At 45.2% G+C, this 10,793-nt stretch overlaps 3 non-coding genes across 3 annotated transcripts; 1 reads left to right on the top strand and 2 right to left on the bottom strand.

Annotated features, from left to right (window-relative positions):
• The first annotated feature begins 897 nt into the window (after nt 1–897).
• trnaf-gaa (transfer RNA phenylalanine (anticodon GAA)) lies at nt 898–993 on the top strand. Its single transcript has 2 exons — nt 898–935; nt 958–993. It is a non-coding gene; the product is annotated as a tRNA-Phe (tRNA).
• Nucleotides 994–5,937: 4,944 nt separating this feature from the next.
• Nucleotides 5,938–6,010, bottom strand: trnat-ugu (transfer RNA threonine (anticodon UGU)). Its single transcript has one exon. It is a non-coding gene; the product is annotated as a tRNA-Thr (tRNA).
• A 3,734-nt stretch (nt 6,011–9,744) lies between these two features.
• trnar-ucg (transfer RNA arginine (anticodon UCG)) lies at nt 9,745–9,834 on the bottom strand. The gene is given in 2 exon segments: nt 9,745–9,780; nt 9,798–9,834. It is a non-coding gene; the product is annotated as a tRNA-Arg (tRNA).
• Nucleotides 9,835–10,793: the final 959 nt, after the last annotated feature.

Raw genomic sequence — 10,793 nt, 5'->3', positions numbered from 1 at the left:
GAGACAGGGCAGAGAGAAAGCGACAAAGAAAGTGAAACAGGGTGAGAGAGATAAAAAGACAAAGAGAGACAGACAGGGAGATAGAAATAAGATGGAGAGAGACAGGGGGAAAAGGAAAAGTGCAACCCAGCCGATGAATTCGGAACTAATGTCTCCATATTCATATCTCATCGCCCTCACAGTGAAAAATTAGCAATTTTATTATACTTTTGGTTCAGTGGATAACCTGCGGATGCCGAGACAGTTGACAATGTAGCTTTGGAGCAATAAATTCTGTAAAGTTTTACTTGATAATACAAGTCGTTCATTCAAAACGCATGTGGTAAAGAGAGTCCAATATTGATGACTTGAAATAGTTAGTGCTCAACTTGACATTGCTGTACATCGGATTAGAAAACGAGATTGGATGAACAGAAGTGGCCTGAAAGGCTGGGTAGTCTGCTGTGCGTTGCTGCGATTTATACATTGTCTGTGCAGCAGTATTCGTGGTTCCCTGTTGTTTGAGGCGTATAATGTTGGCTTCGGGCGGTTTAACTGGTTGTGTATGTGAGCGGTCCCGGGTTCAAATCCCAATTAAATACGGCTGTACCCCGACTGACAGTGAAAATTGACTCAATTCCTGATCCTGTTTCAGAGGACAGAATGCCGAGGTTTCGTCAACGCTACGCACGTGGAGAAAAGAAAATATGCCAATTCACGCGATGTCATGAACGCAGATGAAAATGCTCCTGCATTGGGCGGGAATCAAACCCCAGCTTCCTGTGCGGCAGGCTAAAATTCGACAACGAAAACACCAATGTCCGAACGGCAGTTGTCTGCTTGGAAACTTGTCTGAAAGAACAGACAGTCTCACAGGCCGTAAATGACACTGTTTGCTGGGCACACTAATCGTGGGCGGCTCTAGTGGCGCAATCGGTTAGCGCGCGGTACTGAAAAAACAGTATCAGATTGGAGCAAATGCCGAGGTTGTGAGTTCGAACCTCACCTGGAGCAGATTTACCTTTTGCTTCTGAACATTTCCACCGGAGCTGATATGTTTCATGAAGCATCTCCTTCTTCGTGTTTTCATGTGGGCACTTGGGGTCCTCTGGCCGGCCGTATCGCAATACCAGGTGTGAGTTTATTTATTAATAGGCAGGAGAGGGGGCGATTGGCGACAGCATGAAATGGGAAAGGAGGCGGCACGAGATCTTTCAATCTGAAGAACCGATCACACAATTCTTCTTTTCGTGAAACAGACATTTTTCTGTTTGAATTTTCGTGTAGGAAAATTCGGATTTATTTGCTCGAATAAATTAAATACTTTTTATCCCCCACCCTCTCCTTGCAGACACTTCCAGCATCATCTCCGTGGGCGGTCGAATGCAGAGACATTCAGCGCTACAAATCAATCCGTGCTGCCTCTTACCGAAACTCGGGAACAATGTGAACCATTTCAGCCTCTCAGATGCTGATGTCGCCAATTTCATCTTGTGCTGCAAGAACCCCTGGTCATTTCACAGTCACTGAATTTCGCTCTCCTTTCGCCAAAGTTTACTCGAAGAGAGAACAACGAAAAATAAAGGAAAAGTGAGCGTTTCGTCATTGGCAAAATCGCTGCTTTCATTCCATCCACCGTTGATCTTCCTTCAGGCTTTGAACCTTCTGCAATCTGCAATTTTTTCACATGACCAGGGACGAGAAACAAGTTGAATGTGAAAGTGGGAGCAACAAACTGGATCAAGCGGATAGGCGGGGCGGGATATTGCAAAACAAACAGCCAAGCCACCAGGAGCGGGTCAGCTGTTACATAAGAACATAAGAAATAGTTGCAGGAGTCGGACTTACGGCCCCTCGAGCCTGCTCCGCCATTCAATAAGGTCAGGGCTGATCTTCGATCTCGAATCCATCTTCCCGCTCGATCCGCTTTTTCATGCACGACACTAAAAACAGAAGAATGTCTATTTCACCAAAAGAAGAATTGTGATTTCGGTTCTTTCGGTTTAAAGACGTCGTGCCGCCTCCTTTCACATTTCATGCTGTCGCCAATCGCCCCTCTCCCGCCTATTAACAAATAAACTCACACCTGCTATTGCAATAAGGCCGGCCAGAGGACCCGAAGTCCTCACATGAGAACACGAAGAAGGAGATGCTTCATGGAACACACCAGCGGTACCTTCAGATCCGGTGGAAATGATCAGAAGCAAAAGACTCAAACATTCAAGGTGAGGCACGAACTCACAACCGCGGGATTTCTCGAGCCCTGATACTGTTATATCAATACCCGCGTTAAACGATTTTGCTACTGGAATCACGTCAGATTAATAATCTCATCAAACACTCTCATTTTCGGTTTGTAAGATTGTCTGTTCTTTCAGGTCGGTTTCCAAGTGGACACATGGCGGCACCTGCCCGCTTGGGCGTTGGTGTTTTATTGGTCGAATTCTTGCCTGCCACACAGGAAGCGGGGGCTCGATGACCGCCCAATGCAGGAGCATTTTCATTCTGCATTCATGACACCGCGTGAATTGCGATAAATTCATATTCAGCTTCAATCTGCACAACATCTTGAGACATTTTCTTTTCTCCAGTTGTGTTGCGTTAACTTAACCTCGGCTTCTCTGCGCAAAGAGTGGGAGACGTTTGAAACGCTCTTCTGCAGATAATAGTTGATGGTAGCGCACTTGTGAATGTTAAATCTGAGATTGATCGATTTCTGTGAACCAAGGGAATTAAGGGATATCGGGCTAAGCCGGGTATATGGAGTTAGGTCACAGGTCAACCATGATCTCATTGAATGGTGGAACAGGCTCGACGTGCTAAATGCCACTGCCACTTGCTGCCTCCTGATATGCGCCACCTTCTTCTGCCAAAAAACGGGACGTGTGTCTGGGTGATGTGCCTGTCATGGCAAAATAGCTGCCAGTGTGTGTGGCCTGTGAGTTGTGGGTGGGCGGCTTGCAACAGTGGTAACGTGTAAGGGTGAGAGGAAGCCTCTGGTTACAAGAGTTGAATACTGATGGAAAGAGTTTGTTGGTATGTGGGGGATGGTGGATGTATTGCGTGGTTCAGCTCGTTGGAGATGCCACTTGAGAGTTGACCTCACTCACCTTGACGACTCATATCAAAGCATTGAACTTCTTCCTGCAATGTATCCAAGTCTATGATGCTGTAGGACTGGCATTAACTTCGTCCCCCGCTGCCTCCCGCTGTCTTTTGGATATATGTCTGGACGCCTCTTGCCCCCCGACCCCCTCCAACCCTCGGGGATATAGAATGTCCCTCCTTCTGTCCACCTCTTGCACCAAGGTCTCTCAGCACCAGCAGGGAACCTTGGTGCATGCACTCTCCAGGCCTGGTACCAACTCAGATCGGCAGATTGGTGAGATCTGGCATGCAGATTGAAGGATGTGAGATTTAGTTGTGTTCAACCTTTGTTCAGTGTTTAAAGATAACTCATCATGTGTAAACATAGGGATGGAACCTGCATCTGTGTTTTACTTGTGCGATGTCTCATCTCAGTTCAGATTCCGTGCAGACAGTAGACTGTTATTTTCGGCAAATAAGAGGTCCCAGCTGTCTTTGAGAGATCTCGAAGATGCAACCTCCCTTTAAGCGATTGTGCTCCCTCTGGTGGTGGAAAGCGCGTGTTGCATTGATTCCAAGTGCAAGGCCGAGAATGGAACGCTGATTGCAGGTGAGTCTTCCGTCCAGCGAATCTTGCGTCCAGCCAGCGCAAGGGTCATTGGGCGAGGAGAAACAGCGCATCACGCTACCCGCGTCCAAAAACCGCCCTTATCCAATTTTCCCCCCAAACATTTCCTTCGTGCGCCAGTCGACTGGATCCGATATGGTACCTGGAACTTGGGGCCACAGGAAGAAAGATTGCATTTTAATATATTGAACAGGGCTCCGGGGAGAACGAATTACCTTTAAAGACGCAGACCAGGTGATTGGATCAGTTCGAGTTTTGACTTTATTAATATTTTCCTTCCTTATTTTTAACTTCTTCAGATTCAAACTGATCAGAAAACTGACAACTGAACTCTCAATGAATGTTCGATAAATCTGTCACTCAAAATAACCAATGTTACAACTAAAGAAATAAACCGGATTGAGACGGTTCATTCACTTCACTGAAACGTCTAATTCCGGTTAAACCGGCGCGGCGGAGTCACAGCAGCTCATCGCTGATCAGCACCTCAACTCCATTTAGCGAAATAGAAACTGGAAATCTCATGTTTCGAGACGAGTTTGCTGATTTCCTGAAAAATGATTATCACTAAAACAGCAAAACATCCCCTGCCCTGATTAAACACACAGCAAGGGAATGTGTTGAATATATAGCAAGAAACCCGCGATTTTATTGTTACACGGATAGAATCCCGTGCTCAATATTAACATTAACACTGAGCGCCAGGTCTGGATCTGACCCGTTTACCCCGTGGTGCGGGACACCGTCCGCGTTTATATTTCCCCCCAAAAAAATCAGAAACTAATTATCTCACCCAGCAGAATTGGGAATTGTTCACATTTTACAGGACAGGATGAGGCCACTCGGCCCGTCTGGCTTGGACAGTAAATTCTGTTCACAATCTCCGCTCTGTGTCTTTCTCGGTGTACATTTTTAGTTTACTGATTTGATATCCAATTTATATCCCCTCTCTCTATTTTGCAGACCGGGTGGCAAAGAGATTCGCTTTGGAGGCTAAACATTTTGATCAAAGATTTGAACATTGTTTATTCTGATTGTAGGTTTCTCGGAGACCCAGCGGGAGTTCGGTTGTCAGTTTCCTGATCAGTCGGAAACAGTAGAGCCAACTTGCTACAAGAAAGAAAACAATAAATGAACAACATCAATAAAGTGAAAGGAAGTGAAAGATGCAAACAGAGTCTTAACCACCCTGCCCCGGGTTTAAGATCTTTTGCTGAAACTTTGCAGCAGCGGCCGCGTGGCCTAATGGATAACGCGTCTGACTTCGGTATTAATCGGGGTGTTATCAGAAGATTGCAGGTTTCAGTCTTACCACGGTCGTTTTTACAATCCTTCTAACGTGTGCCGTTACTGTTTTATCCCCGATCGTTCTTGCAGTGACTGACCTCTTTGAACGGAAATCCGTAAATACCTTTCCTTACAGAAGTTGGCCCGACACATTCAACATTCTCGGTCACGGTGCTCGGGCAGGACATAGTGTAAAAGTGACTTTATTTCTACTGTTTGCATTCAGAAATTGTCGAATAATCCATTCTGCTCTTTACGTGTGGGTCCGAATCCCATCCGTGTCGTAATTGTATTGAACTTTTGTTGCGGCCCTACGTAAGTTTTGGAGAATGAAAATGGGCTTGAATGATATTACTATCAATCCGACACCGGTGTTTTAGGTCTGTGTCCCAGGATTGTTCATATTTTGTTTAAATGGAGAGGGACAATTGGAATTTTACACCTGCTGTAATGGGCTAAAGGTCGAGTAGAGAGGACGGATCGGAGATAGATCTCTCTGTCCTTCCTTGCTGCCTCTGGGGTTTACAGCGAATGAAAGATTAACGGGAAAAGCAAAAGAAAAGGGAGCTGGCCAGAAGCGCTCCCGCGGTATTGGTCTGTGTTTAATCTCCACCATGAATGTTTAGCTCTACCCTAGAATCAGTTTGTCCAACGTCCTCACAGAAAGATTCGTTCCCTCCTGTCTAATTGATTGGGGAAAATACAGAATATCAGCGAACAGCTGAATTTTTATATTTAATGGAAATATAAAGGAGCAGGGGGCACTTTAACCTTACGGAGATGATTCGTTGCAATTGTAAACCCGTGGATGGGAATCTCCGGAACGAATTTAACTCGGCAGTCAACACAGAGAGGCAGGAAAGTGAACCAAGGGGTTCTGCAAGTAACAAATGTGGAGGAGGAAACGGGTGGAAAAATGGGAGCAACAAAACATGGAGACAAACAACATAAGCTAAAGGTACCGCTGGGATTTGAACCCAGGATCCCCTGTTTACAAGACAGGTGCTTTAACCACTGAGCCACGGCGCCACATTTGCGCGACTCTTTCCCAACGTTATGACATTGATACCTGTGCCAAGAGACTTTGTTGAGTCTCTTCCTTCAATGCGTCTGCGCAATAACATCGATCTTTTGTTCATCGGTCTCTGCATGAGAAACCATGGATATCTGTCATGACCTTCTCTTCCTTATTCCCTGTCAGTACATCATATATCTAGCCCTATTCATCATGTTGTATTCCCACACTCTCTCCACACTATCTGGTCTGATCCTATTACATTTCTGATCTCTTCCCACGAAATGTTGGTGAGTAATGTCTGTGATACACCAGGTCCTGACCTCCTCCTTTGGGGGACCTCCCACAACGACTGCACAATAGTTTAAAGTGTGTGTGTTTTAGATTAGGCAATATGTACCAGCGCTAGTCTACCTAGTGTACCTATTCTCACACAAACGGCAATGTGGCTTCAGAGCATATCGATTTTAGAAAATCTTACTTGATGAGACAAGTTGTACATTCAAAATTTGGTGAAGAGAGGCTGATATTGTTCACTTGAAATAATTAGTGTACAACTCGATGGTGCTGAACATCGGAATAGAAAGCGAGACTGGATGGACAGGAACAGTCTGAAAGGATGGCTCATCGGCTGTGGGTGGTGGCGAAATTTTGCAGTGGCTGTGTGTTTCAATTGCCAGCGTATAAAGAACATAAGAAATAGGAGCAGGAGTCGGCTAATCGGCCCCTCGAGCCTGCTCCGCCATTCAATAAGATCATGGCTGATCTGATGCTGACCTCAAATCTAAATTCATGTCCAATTTCCTGCCCGCTCCTCGTAACCCCTGATTCCCTTTACTTCTAGTTCGTTGGTGTACCGGTGTAAATCTCGTTTTGGGGCTTTCATTGAATGATTGGTGAGAAATCACAGCCAAACTTTCCTATGCTTTTGTTCTGAGTCAATTATCACCAAATCGCTTCTCTCATAGTTGTGGATGGCAGAAGCGCCTTTTTCCAAGAAAGAAGGCGGTGTTGGATTGAAGGATGGAAAGCAGGAGAGAGAAACAAAAACGATTGAAAAGGAACAAAATGATGCACCTGAGAGAAAGAGAGTGAGAATGCAGGAGAGAAGCTGAGAGACTTTTCTCAGTCATTTCTTGCTGCCTCATACTTCATTTGCCGTTATTCTCCAATTGCTCGTGACTGCGGCGCGATTAATGACGTAAATACAGCGAATTCGGCATCACGGTTGACGGCAACGGTGGGCTGAGCGACGAAAACAACTTTTATTGTTGAATCGAGTCTTCCGGTGGAGCGGCGCAAATGTTCCAGAAATTATGGGCAATTCACCCCATCCCGTATCTCATTGCTGCAACATTCACCTCTCGACAATGGCGCACGCCGTGAATGCATCATTGTGGCTGGAGGTCCCAGCAATTGCAGGATTTTAATGATCGTGAAATAATTCTGATCCGTCAAAAGTTATACTTTGTTCCACTGCGGTTTACAACAGCCTTCTCTGACCACTTATCCCAGTTATTCACACAGAAAATTAGGCTGGTCCAGTATTGTGTCAACTTGGTGAAAGCAAAAATCTGTCTTCTTCACCCGGCGAGAACAAGCGTCGTACAGGGAACCAAACCAAATGGTGGCTGAGCACAGATCTCAGTGAATCAGCCATCGGTGACATTAACCTCCCGATCAAGTCAATAAACAGCAGACAGTTGTTTCTATCTCTCTGCCTGGTGCTGAATCCAGATATAAACGGTGGTCCCTGGGGCAATTGGTGAAAGCAGAGGGAAACCGATCAGGGAGAAAACAGTGTCGGCGACGGAGACCAGACGGGGATCCCGAGCCACACGGGCTGGATCCAATCACTGAGCAGCTCATCGCTTCAAACACCTTCGCGCTTCACCCTCGGATCAGTTTCACCAAAACCGCTTCCTGTTTCTGGGTCAAATTCAAACTGATCGAGCAGATCAAAAAAAAATCGAACTCATATTTCTCCAGTAGCGCAGTCGGCAAGATCTGGTTCCTGATCTTATTCCTGATTCTTGGAACACTAATCCCTGACTCGCCAGCACGGGATGCAAAGACAATTCTGATTGAACAGCAAAAACTGAGGGTTTTCAATCAAGTCCCGAGGGCCAGATTTACTGCAGCGCTCACTGAAACCTCTGTGGGGAAACACCGTTGGATTTCTTGGATTCCTCAGAACATTAAGGACCCGGATTTCAGTGAACACTCGGGAATGTGCTCCCAATATTTCTCAGTGGACTTGGATGAAGGAATAGAGAGTTTTATATCCAAGTTTGCAGATGACAGTAAGATCGGAGGCACAGTTACCTGAATGGATGGGAACAGGAAGTTACAAAGGGACAGAGACAGATTAAGTGACTCGCAAAACTGTGTTAAATGGAGTTCAATGTGGGGAAGTGTGAGGTAATTCACTTTGGATCCAATCAATCGGAAAATGTTCTAAATGTCGCGATATTAGGAACAGTGGAGGAGCAAAGGGATTTGTGTGTCCAGGTTAAAGTGATGTTCCCTTTATCTTAAGGAGACTGGAATATAAAGAGGAGGAAGTTATGTTTCAGTTGTATCGAGCCTTGGTCAGACTACATCTGTAGAACTGCGTTCCGTTCTGGGCACCGCCCCTCAGGTAGGATATATTGGCCTTGGAGGGGGTGCAGAGCAGATTCACCAGAATCATACTTGGTCTTAAAGGGTTAAATCATGAGGACAGGTTGCATAAACTTGGATTGTATTCCCTTCAGTTTGAAAGGTTGATCTGATTGAGGTATTTAAAATGATAAAACGGTTCGCAAGAGTAGATACAGAGAAGTTATTTCCTCTGGTGGTGGGGGTGGGGCGGGACATAAAATTCGAGCTCGGATTTTCACAGGGAAATCAGGAAGCTTTTGATTACGTTGCATATCCAGACGGCAATGTAGTTTCTTATCTAATATATTCTTCAAAATCTTACTTGGTAATGCAAGTCTAACATTGAAAACGATTTTGGTGAAGAAGGCCTGATATCATCGGCTTGAAATAGATAATGTCCAACATGGACTTGGATGGACAGGGCAGAATTTCAAAGTTTGCAGATGACACGAAACAGAAAAACATGTACAGACTTGGTGTAAATCTAATAACTGGACTGGTTCAAGATTGTTAAAATGTTTTGAAATTAGATTTCTTCCTGATGGATAAAGTTAACTCTTTATGTTCCAGCTCCCTTATCATTTGTTATTCCCGTGAACCTTTCATTCGCTGTAAACCCCAGAGGCAGCAAGGAAGGACAGAAAGACTTCTCTCCGATCTGCCCTCTCTGCTCGACCATTATCTGAGTAGGGCAGGTGAATAATTCCAATTATCCCTCTCCATTTAAACAAAATGTAAACAATCCAGAGACACAGACTTAAAACACTTAAAACACTGGTGTCGGATTGATAATCACAGCATTCAAACCCGTTTTGATTGTCCAAAATTTATGTCGGGCCTTGTCAATACAATAACGACGCGGATGGGATTCGGACCCATCCGGACAGAGCACAATGGATCAGCCGATCATTTCTGAATCCAAACAGTAGAAATAAATCTACTTTTAAACTATGTCCTGACCGTGCACCCAGATCGACAATATTGAAAATGCAGAGTCAGCTTCTGTAAGCAAAGGAATTTACATATTTCCGTTCCATTCGGTCAGTCACTGTGAGAAACTGTCGGTGAAAAACAGATATGGCGCACGTTGGAACAAATGTAAAAACGACCGCGGCAGGACTCGAACCTGCAATCTTCTGATAACATCATCAATTAATTCCGAAGTCAGACGCCTTATCCATTAGGCCACGCGGCCGCTGTTCGAATGTTTCACCAAATGATCTTAAACCCGGGCCAGGGGTTGTTAAGACTCTGCTTGTTTCTTTCTCTTCCTTTCACTTTGTTGATGTTGTTCATTTATTGTTTTCTCTCGCAGCAAGTTGGCTCCACTGTTTCCGACCAATCAGGAAACTGAGAACTGAACTCCCGCTGGGTCTCCGAGAAACCTACAATCAGAATAAACAATGTTCAAATCTTTGAACGAAATGTTTCTCCTCCAAAGCGAACCTCTTTCCAACTCAGTCTGCAAAAGAGAGAGAAGGAAAATAAAAGAAAAGACAAATCGGTAAATTAAAAATGTACACGGAGAACAACACCGAGCGGAGAATGTGAACAGAATTTACGATCCAAGCCCGACGGGCCGAGCGGCCTCATCCTGTCCTGCAAAATACGAACAATCCCCAATTCTGCTGGGTGAGATTATTATTTTCTGATTTTCATTTTTTGGGAAATAGAAACGCGGAGGGGGTCCCGCACCACGGGGTAAACGTCAGATCCAGACCTGGCGCTCAGTGTTAATGTTAATATTGAGCACGGCATTCCATCCGTGGAATAATAAAATCGCGGGTTTCTTGCTGTATAATCGACACAGAGTCATAGAGTTCGACAGCACGGAGAGAGGCCCTTCGGCCCATCGTGTCCGCGCCGGCCATCAAGCCCAGTCTAATCGAATCCCATATTCCAGCATTTGGTCCGTCGCCTTGTATGCTATGGCATTTCAAGTGCTCATCCAAATGCTTCTTGAATGTTGTGAGGGTTCCTGCCTCCATAACCCTCTCAGGCAGTGAGTTCCAGACTCCAACCACCCTCTAGGTGAAAAAGTTCTTTCTCAAATCCCCTCTAAACCTCCCGCCTTTTACCTTGAATCTATGCCCCCTTGTTATAGAACTCTCAACGAAGGGAAAAAGCTCCTTCGTATCCATCCTATCTCTGCCC

Source organism: Heptranchias perlo, unplaced genomic scaffold (assembly GCF_035084215.1).
Source record: "Heptranchias perlo isolate sHepPer1 unplaced genomic scaffold, sHepPer1.hap1 HAP1_SCAFFOLD_54, whole genome shotgun sequence".
NCBI lineage: Eukaryota > Metazoa > Chordata > Chondrichthyes > Hexanchiformes > Hexanchidae > Heptranchias > Heptranchias perlo.
The sequence above is the reverse complement of the archived record's forward strand: the minus strand, read 5'-3'. Positions and strand labels throughout refer to the sequence as shown.